At 35.8% G+C, this 10,291-nt stretch overlaps 1 protein-coding gene across 2 annotated transcripts in view; it reads left to right on the top strand.

The window, feature by feature from the left end:
• Window positions 1–6,666: 6,666 nt before the first annotated feature.
• Window positions 6,667–10,291, top strand: part of LOC149806399 (uncharacterized) — a 49,774-nt gene continuing 46,149 nt past the window's right edge. The window contains exon 1 of one of the 2 annotated variants that reach the window (XM_089974130.1): window positions 6,667–7,050. The gene's annotated coding sequence lies outside the window, so the exon portion shown is untranslated. The remainder of the gene's footprint in view (window positions 7,051–10,291) is intronic. The other variant, XM_089973972.1, reaches the window with a different exon arrangement.

Here is a 10,291-nt window from a genome sequence, read left to right as displayed (position 1 = left end):
TCAAAACTTACTCTTGATACAATTTAGAGGAATTTTTCAATCTTGTTACTTGTACTAAAACATTCTGTCCTAATAGCTTTATTGAACACTTTATGATTCAACAATATGTTGCACTTTAGGTTTCGGAGAGGTGGTGAAGAAAACAATAACTTCATTTGGGGATACATCTCTTTAAAGCAAGAATGCGAACTAAATTAAGAAGATTTCGAGTTTAATGAGAGACAGACAAAGTCAGCTACACAGGAGTACGTAAGAAACACAGACAATGAAAAACCGAGAATGTACGCTCACCCCATACTTACAGATAGGTGTCATGCATCTACAAATGTTATCAATCAAACGTACCAGTGATGTACTCCTCGTTAGTGTTATTAATCACTCGCTACCATACAACTTTTCCAAATTAGATTTGATGAAAGTTAAACGTTATCCTTAGATAAATATTACTTTCTTACTGTTTTTTATTCTTCTTCGTATGACACCCAGCGATTAAATGTGATATTACAGCAATACTATCGAGTGATTTTTTATGTTCTTTTTTCTCATGCGCAGAACGTATGTTCTTTAGATCGAGAGTCATTCCACTGCCCTTGTTAATATGTTCATATTAATGCCAACTGTTTACAAAGCAATATCACATGCTAGATACTCTTATGGTGCAGTAATTACAGCACGTAACAATTATAACTATTATGGTGCAATAATTACGGCACGTAACAATTATAACTGTTATGGTGCAATAATTACGGCATGTAACAATTATAACTGTTAAACTATTTTGTTTTGTTTTTTCTTTTTGCAGGAGCAGCAAATATAACTGAAATCTACAAAGATAATTATTTAGATTTTCATGAAACAGTATGCGACTAAATGATATATATAAAACATGTGAGGAAATAATAGTACCTGATGAATATTCTATTTGCTGAATGTGCTAAATATATTTCAGAAGCGAAGTGTTATTTTAATTGAATGAAAACATTGGGAGAGATAAATAATCTATGTTGGGGTTTACAAGGGAGACAAGGAAATCCCAGTCGCAGGTTTACATTAGCTGTCTGGGTAAACATATATTGTCACCTCTCGACTGGGATTTTCGTGTTTCGGGGCAAGGTAGATTATATTACTCTTGAATATGATTATTATTTTCTAACACAGCTACCTTTGACAATACTGCTGTGAAACCCAAACTTGTGCGACAAATACTCATTACCTCTAAATATTGAAACTGTTGCTTTTATGTTGCACGCATGAAACATTTATATCACCTCTCTGAAACTGTGAGATCTGTGATGATACTGTTTAGTACCATTATTTATGTTGCACATTCATTTCAAATCATTTCCGCTCTACCAAGTGCACGATAAATAGATCAGAATGTATTTCAGTACTCGAGTATATTTTATTTTATAGGAAAATACCTATGAGTGTTCAAGGCAATTGAGGGTATTATATAGTTGTTAATAAATTGACAGGGCTGGTATGAACATTTCTGGACATTCTTATGCATTTTAAATTTAAAAGTGTTCTTGAGATGTTCTCTGTTAACGTGTGAATTTTTAATTTTTAATTTTTTAATTTTGTAAATTTTTCTAACCTGTTGACTGTTTCAGATATTTATCTGGTTTCTAAAGTTTTCTCAAATGTGAGGGTACAGGATACTGTCGAAACATCTTTAGCGACTCTGAAAACTATTGTGAAAATCTGACCGATTTATACACATTTATACAATACTATGTCTTGGATGACAAAGAATTAGTATAAGGAGGTATGTGAGTGGTTTGATATGATATTTATTTCAGTTAATGACATTGAACAGAGACCCTCTTGTCATTTGACGACAATTTACATGATTCAAGTCAATTGATAAAGTAGAGCAGATATCTAAGCTTTATTGTTTGATGTTAATGTCAAGTAGCAGAGACCCTCTTGTCATTTGATGACAATTTACATGATTCAAGTCAATTGATAAAGTAGAGCAGACATCTAAGCTTTATTGTTTGATGTTATGTCAAATAGCAGAGCACACTTATTTTACACCTTGTGATTAATGACTAAAAAGATGTTACAAGTCCGTGTCATTCGAATCTGACATTTCAATCTAATATCATGCGCGCGCGTATACATGTTTTAAATACGATAAGAACTACTGTATGAACCAGTGATTGTCTGCAGTATGTATGTATGCATGTATGTATAGAGTTTAACGGCAAATCAGTACAATCATGGCTGTATAATACCGGGTAAGTTTAGCTATCAAAGAATAAACAAACAAAACAAAATTAAAGGAAAACAATGTTCAATTTTTTTTTTGTAAAAAAAAATTAACGGCACATTATTGGCTCTATCATGCCTGAATAAATGAGAGCTAAGTGTCTTTTAGAAGGACACGAAGACGTAGCCAAGTCAGGCTGGCCTGGGTGGGTACTGAACCCTCGACCTTTGGGGTTACGGGATTAGGAGTCCAACGCTCTAAAAACTGAGCAACAGAGGTTCTCCACAAGAGGGAAAAATTTCTAAAAATACAAAGTCAGTTTATTTCATTTATATAACTGCACTGTTTAAAAAGTACAACAACTTTTGAGCTGGAACGTCATCACATTGCACCCCAGTGCAAAAAAAAGTTAGGGAGCATCAAACTTGGGAAAATTCAATGAGTCTTTATAACACACACACACACACACACACACACACACACACACACTGTTCTTGAATTGCTTGTCGATATGATGAACGAGGACTTTGTATTTAACTACCGAATTTTCTGTATATGATTACAATACTGTTGTGTGATAATTAGTTCAATTTGCTGTAGTTATTTGGCAAACTTTCAAACACCTAGCTATGTGGTGTAATGCAGACTGGAATACAAAACAAGATCATGCCTACTTTATCGACTTATAAACAAACAAAAAAGAGCGACTTTCGTGACAAATAGCGATAAATCCGCCCGGTGTGTTTAGGCGTACACAGAGTCTACCTGGATAGTTTTTGGTTTCAGTTCATATAATGATCTTGGGAGTATAGCGACGCCTCTAGGTGTGCTGCTATTGAATTCTTCGAATCATAGATCAGAAGAGGTTATCTATCGGCTGGCCTGTTTTCTGTCTTCCGTTAGCACAAGGTTATTATCGCTACTCATCCAAAACTAGCTGGAGAGTTACAGTGAAACGTGACACACCTATTCATCACAAGGTCTAGCTGGTCACAAATACAAATATCACACATTTAGTGATGTGGAGGTGGCCGTGGTAGTATGGGTGCTGGAACGTGCAGGCAGGCGATAGTTGTCTTATCTCGCATTCAGAGGTCCTAGGTTCGATACCAAGCAGAAACCCAGTATGGAGCTAATTATTGATATGCTTGTTTAGCGCTAGGGTGGGAATAGTTCTGGTACTATTTGTGGTAATCAATGTCCCTACATTCGTCAGCCATAGGGATTTTAATATACATCCTCGTAATAATATATATATATAGTTTTAAAAGTAATTCTCCTTAGGCCAGTGCTTGGAGTAATGCTACATTACTCCCTTATACAGATATAACCTAAGACTTATTATGGTGTCTAGTTAGTCTTAAATAAATATTGTGTCGATTTGATATCCAATAAGGTTGCAAGAACGCCCATCTTCTAAATCTTATTGCTACTCCTCCTAAATGGAAACTTGTGTCTTCATCGTATTAAAAGAAAATATTTCTTATGATGTGTAGTTGGTATTAAAAGAAATATGACACCTCGAAATCTTTTAACTGTTATTCATTCTCAGTGGAAAGTCATATTGACACGAGGTTTTCACCAGAAGTCTAACAAAGATATTGGCCTAATCCTGAACGAAACACGTGCCGGTCTAACCTGATATATGTCTGCCACAATGAACATATTACAAGTCTTTTCAATAATTCTCCTGAATGGATGCACCAAAAGTATTCTAATGGTGTCTAGTTAATCCTAAATGAAAATGGTGCTGATCTATCATTCAATATGGCTGCATCAGTGTCTGATATGAAAATCATATCGCCCAAACATAACACAGATGGTTCAACACTTAGTAATTAAAAAGATGTAGTCTATCTTGAATTCCTGACAATTCTTTTTGGACAATAGAACGCCAGTTCTCTCGATGGACTGTTGTTTAATAATATTATTTCAGGTCACGTGACTCTGGAACGTATTGCTAATGATGCCTTGGCTAAATGAGAATACATAGTTAACAATAAAACAACTTTATCTATCTATCTGTCTGTTTATCTATCTCTCTATCTATCTGTCTGTCTGTCTGTCTGTATATCTATCTCTGTATCTATCTATCTATATATCTGTCTGTCTGTCTTTCTATGTATCTACCTATCTATCTCTCTCTCTATCTATTTATCTATCTGTCTGTCTGTCTGTCTATCTATCTATCTATCTCTCTATCTATCTATCATCTCTCTCTCTCTCTCTATCTGTCTGTCTCTCTATCTATCTATCTCTATCTATCTATCTATCTGTCTGTCTGTCTGTCTATATATCTATCTCTCTATCTATCTATTTGTCTGTCTGTCTATCTATCCATATACATATCTATCTATATATTTATCTATGTATCTATCTATCTATCCCTGTCTGTCTGTCTGTCTATCTATCTATCTATCTATCTATCTATCTATCTATCTATGTGTAGGTATTGGCTACGTATAAACATGTCAATGCAGTTCTTTAGAGTCTGGATGAAAATTCATCTCTTCGGAGGTGCAATATATTGAAAGATAATAAAATTGAAATGAACATCCAAAATGCATGAGTAATTAGTTGTTCTCTGAAATTACCACCCACATTTTTTACACAAACCTTTACGAGACTAATTCATATTGAAATGGATGGGGAAGGTTTTTGTGGAAGTCTCTTTGTCAGCGAAGGGTGCATTCTCTGTTTATTTCGAAAGAGATCTTGCCCAGCCGGACTTAATGATTCAGAATGTTACTTTACTATTTGAAAATGTTATATATGCGAAACAATTTCAACAGTTATATATTTTATAATGATTAGTTGAAAAATATCAATGGAAGAAAAATTGATATTGTCACATGTGTCGATATCACTTCTATCGCCACTGTGTCGATATCGGTTTTGGAACTATTTCCTTTCCTACCTAGTAACTATATGTATCCTTATGTATGCTATTCACACTTATAGCTCAATAATTAAACCTACTTCATGTTTCTTCGTCGTAAACGTAGTCGTCGTTGTCTTCTTATTTCTTCTTAATTAGGATGAACAGAACTTAAAATATAACATGTCTGTACATCGATGTAGGCAGTGAGGAATTGCCATCAAGAAATGCCTAAAATAACTCCAAACGACGAAAAGTTCGTTTCCAGAATTAACTTATTTAAAAATAACTTTACACGTGACTCGTGCAAATTGTCAGTGGCTGAATTTACATAAATTGTAACTATTTGATATTTAGTTTCACCCATACAGTACCATCCTTCAAAAAGGAAAACTATAAATATAATACAAACATTGTTTAAATAGCGATTTTACTCCCATTAAATTTATATTCATGTTTGAAAATGAAGAAGAAATATGGGACAGATGAGTGCTGATTGCAAATCGAAATTGAAAGACAATCGAAATGTTCTTTCAACGCGTTTCCCGAATTTGGCAGCATGCTTGCCAAAGCCACAAAACTCGGGTTTGAATGCAAACATAAACTAAAAAAAAGTCATTAAAATTACAATCATTCAGTTTGTTATCTCAACAAATTAAGCCCTGGAGTCTGTCGGATACAACTGCTTTGTCATAATTCTACAGTATATCCACCCCAACAATATTCACTGTATCATTCCGTACAAGAAATGTATTAACGAAACGAAAGATCTCTTATATTTCGTGTGAAAACAGTTATTAAATTTGATAAGATACACAGTTCGAAGCATGAAATATAGGAGCTAAATTTGTAAAATTTCATATTCCTAAATCATTGCAGTCTCGAAGCATCTGTTTATCGACGTAGTAGTAGTAGTTGTTGTTGTTGTTGTAGGGTTTAACGACATTTTTCAGCACACGATAGGCTATACATGGCGGCCAGTATTAATGGTGGAGGAAGAACCCGGGAAAACCCCCGGAAAGAACCACCGACCCTCGAGAAGCTACTGGCAAGCTTTCTCCCATACCCACGTTGGCTGAATCCGAGACTCGAACCCACGCAGACAGAGGTGAGATGGCAGTGATCAGTAACGGAGAGCGCTTTAGACCACTTGGCCACTCGGGGCCCCTATCGACGTAGTAATGTAGCCGTTTATCGAATTGACACAAAATGCCTCCACCCACATCCCCGAAATAAATAAAAACAAACTTACATATCGACGGCTTTTGAATTACAAAATATAATAAAAAGCACAACACATACATACATACATACATACATACATACATATATATATATATATATTCGAGTAGATATAAGGAAATATTTCACTCGTGGAGATATTTTATACCGCGACAGTCCTCTATTATTTATACTGCACTCTCTTGAATACGCCACATTGTTGACACACTCTTGTGTACGCTAAAATTGCGTTACTCCCACTCTCTCGAATATGGCCCGACTTTGATAATCGCAGTAGATATAATTGACCTAAACTGATAAGCCATCTACATAATTAAGTTTAGTCAAACCTCGACATGCTTATCATTGGGTATACATCAAACTGATCGCCAAGCCTGAAAGAACACACATCATACCTCTGTTCAGGTAATACACAGAACTACCTGGATTGCGTAGATACAAAAAAATCTTGATTATTCTTGATCTATACTAGTAGAGGTCTGTTTGTTCAGTGCGTAAGAAATCGGGAGATAAATTGGAATGTTGACAGTGACCTGAAAAGAGGTTAGAAGTGAAAGTCCTTGGAGTGTTGTTGGTACACAGGTAATACAACCCCATGATGCAGAGCAATGTGTCTTTATGACAAAAATATGTACACAACTGATTTCTGGAATATTGCCGAAAGAGTTGGAATATATATCGAACATGATGGTCATGCAATTTAATCCGAATTAAGGTAAACAAAGTCTCTCTCTCTCTCTCTCTCTCTCTCATTTTAATGACATTTTGTTTGGTGAAAATGTGATTTTATATTCCGTTTGATATGTTACGTCTATTCTCCATACAGAATATTGTGTTATACCTTCTATCTTGTACTGCTTCTCTCTCTCTCTCTCTCTCTCTCTCTCTCTCTCTCTCACACACACACACACACACACACATGCTGATAATAAACTTCCTAACTTCCTATCAATACCTCAGCATTCTGGGACACAAAATAAACCGACAATGTGTGAAGTTGACGTACATAGCATGCAACATGAAACAGCACTAACACCGAATGAGATTGGGATACTACAGAATACTATTATTACTAACGTCTTTCCATACTAGAAGAACTAACTGAATCACTTAGTCACTCTTGTCATTATCAATAAAGAAATCGAAGTCTGTAATTGCCTGTAATATTACACACGTTGTTATAACAGTTTAGCGACTTCTAGATGTTACATCCGTCACAATATAAATGTATTTTAATGGGTTGCAGATTCAATACATAATGATGACATTGTTACCGTGCAAGAAATTAATATTAACTCCTAAAGACTGCTGCCTTAAGAGCTATTATTATTATCAATTATCCTTGGCAAAAAGAGGCTTAATGATACAACCCTGTCTTTGGGTATGATTACCGTATCTAGCAGCCCAAATAAACATTTCATAAAAAAGAACAATCCTAATAATGTTATAATAGTGTTACCTACAACAAACAAACAACAGAAACAGTAATTCTGTTTTTTATAAGCACAAAAACACCCCCCAATTCTTTTTTACCTAAACCCCCTACCCCAACACCCCCAAAAAGAAAAACAAGTAAATAAAAACGTATCGTCGGTCATCCCCACCAATAAGTATGTAAAAGGTTATTGGGTCGTAGATATATGGTTGGGTCGTAGATACATGGTTTGGCTGCAGATAAATGGTTGCGCTGTATATATTTGGTTTGTTTGTAGATACATAGTTAAGTGGTTGGGTCGTAGATACATGGTTAGGTTGTAGTAGATACATTGTTGGCTTGCACATACATGGCTGAGTTGTACATACATGGCTGCATGGTGGGGATCTCAGTAGTTTGGAAGCTATGCTCCAGGGGCTTTGTCTAACTGGGGAGTACGTATGGACCCTGGGAAATAAAACGTGGATGAGTCATTGAAAGGTCCACCTTACTTTGTCATTGGACCTCATTTTACATTTTAACAATAATTCCTTGCTCACATTTATGTAAACATATTTTCATGAATAAATGATTCGTGACTTAAAACTCCTGCAAGTATAGCACTTTCAATACATTTTCCTTTTCTGGCGAATATGACGCCTTGAGGTGAATGTCATAATTTCTACACTTCTAAATTTTTTTACTCATCTAGCAGGATAAAGCAATCAGGAGAAATTATCCGTACGGCAGTTATTCATGCACATGGACATATACATGAACATATGGTGCTCAACATATATCTACAGTAACTGAATGTAAATTTGGTGAGAGAGCACGCAACTTACTTGTACACAGCCTTAAATTTACACAGTATTTCTATTGCATGTATATCAAATACAGATCGTTGTATGTGGGTATTCGGGTCGTACGCGAATTAACATTACACCATATGGTTACATCGAAATGACACTTAGGGTTCGAAAAGGGAAAATCACCGATGTTAAAATGGTCCCTAGGTTTACATGGAAATGTCACATGGGGGTCAAAAGTGTTTATAGGCTAAACACTCACCTTTACAATCCAACACACCACATATAATATCCAACGAAGCACATATCCTATCCAGCAACCATTTGTTTGATTAAAATCCCAAGCACACAACCTTACTATCCAAATGCGCACGTTACTTTTAGCACAACACCCGCTTTGTTATTACAATTGAAAACACACATCCCCTACTATCCAACACACACTCTTTTACAAATCCAACACATCATATTTACTATCCAAACGCACACTCAAACAATTCAACTAAAAAGGTAGGAAGTGTTGTACACAAACTTTCACTAATGCTGTGACAATCAAGTATTGGAACTGTTTATAGACACACTACTACACCTGTGCACACAAGCATACTATTATGACTGAAAGGGTAAAGGGGTTTTAAGTTTTAGTTGTCAACAGCATAGACACACGCAAAGCATAGACCACAAAATTGGTTGGCAAATAAGATTATTATATCTCTCTTTTAGAGATATGTGTGGTCCTGAAAAGGACCTTTGGGGCTTGTTAAATAAAGTTAGTTAACATGTACCACATCTTTTCACTGTTCCTCTTCAAACATCTTTTCACTGCGGGTCTTACATCAATACTTTCGTCAGACCCCCTTGCCGTGACACCTAAATTCACGAATACGACCGAAGTTGCAAACCTGATCCAGAATTCAGACGCATTGCCAGAAGTTATGGCGTGGTGGATATAAAACCTTTACTTCCCCGCGAGACTTTTTCTTGGAAGACGGCTCAAAATAACACGCTTGGTGTACCACGTGGTGAAACATCAAAGAGAAGTCAAATACATCGATGTGTGTTCTTTGTAGTCTTGGGTGTGCACATATGCTCGATTTCAATTCAGAACGCGGAGACCAAGTGCAGTTTACATGGAACATGCCTGATAATCTCCGCGCTGTCACCAACTTACTTTCATGGGGCATGATTATTAACTCCATGAATACTTTAGAAGAGAACCTTCGTAGTTTCACTCCTGGACTAAGAGTACACATTTTAAAAAGTCTTGTACAGAATCATGTGAAACGCAAAGAACAATTACAATCTTTTGGGACATAGACTTTTAAATCAGTCGTATCTGAGTGTTATACGAAGTAAATTAATTTCAAAGTGTTCAAATGGTCAGATAATGATCAACTACCCACGACTTGAAAAAAATTTCGATGCCATGATTTTTACCGGCAAGGTAGGAATACTACAAAGAGTTCATCCAAAGAAACAAGACTTAAAGGATTATTGAAATCGTTTACAAGCAGTGTCGCCTCAAGATGCCACTTCTTCGCAACTATTAATGTGTGACTTAGTGACTAAGCCAATTCTGTTCCACTTGTTACGAGTAGATGCTCTGTGTAAAATGTATGAATATTTCCGTAAGAGGAAATGCATACCTCTGAATGATTAGTTTCGAAGAGCACATTCATAATCACCACTCGGAGTTGCTAGAACGCATTTGCAGAGAGTTTGTCGAGATACAA

Source organism: Sinohyriopsis cumingii, chromosome 1 (genome assembly GCF_028554795.1).
Source record: "Sinohyriopsis cumingii isolate HCF-2022 chromosome 1, ASM2855479v2, whole genome shotgun sequence".
Classification (NCBI taxonomy): Eukaryota; Metazoa; Mollusca; class Bivalvia; order Unionida; family Unionidae; genus Sinohyriopsis; species Sinohyriopsis cumingii.
The sequence above is the reverse complement of the archived record's forward strand: the minus strand, read 5'-3'. Positions and strand labels throughout refer to the sequence as shown.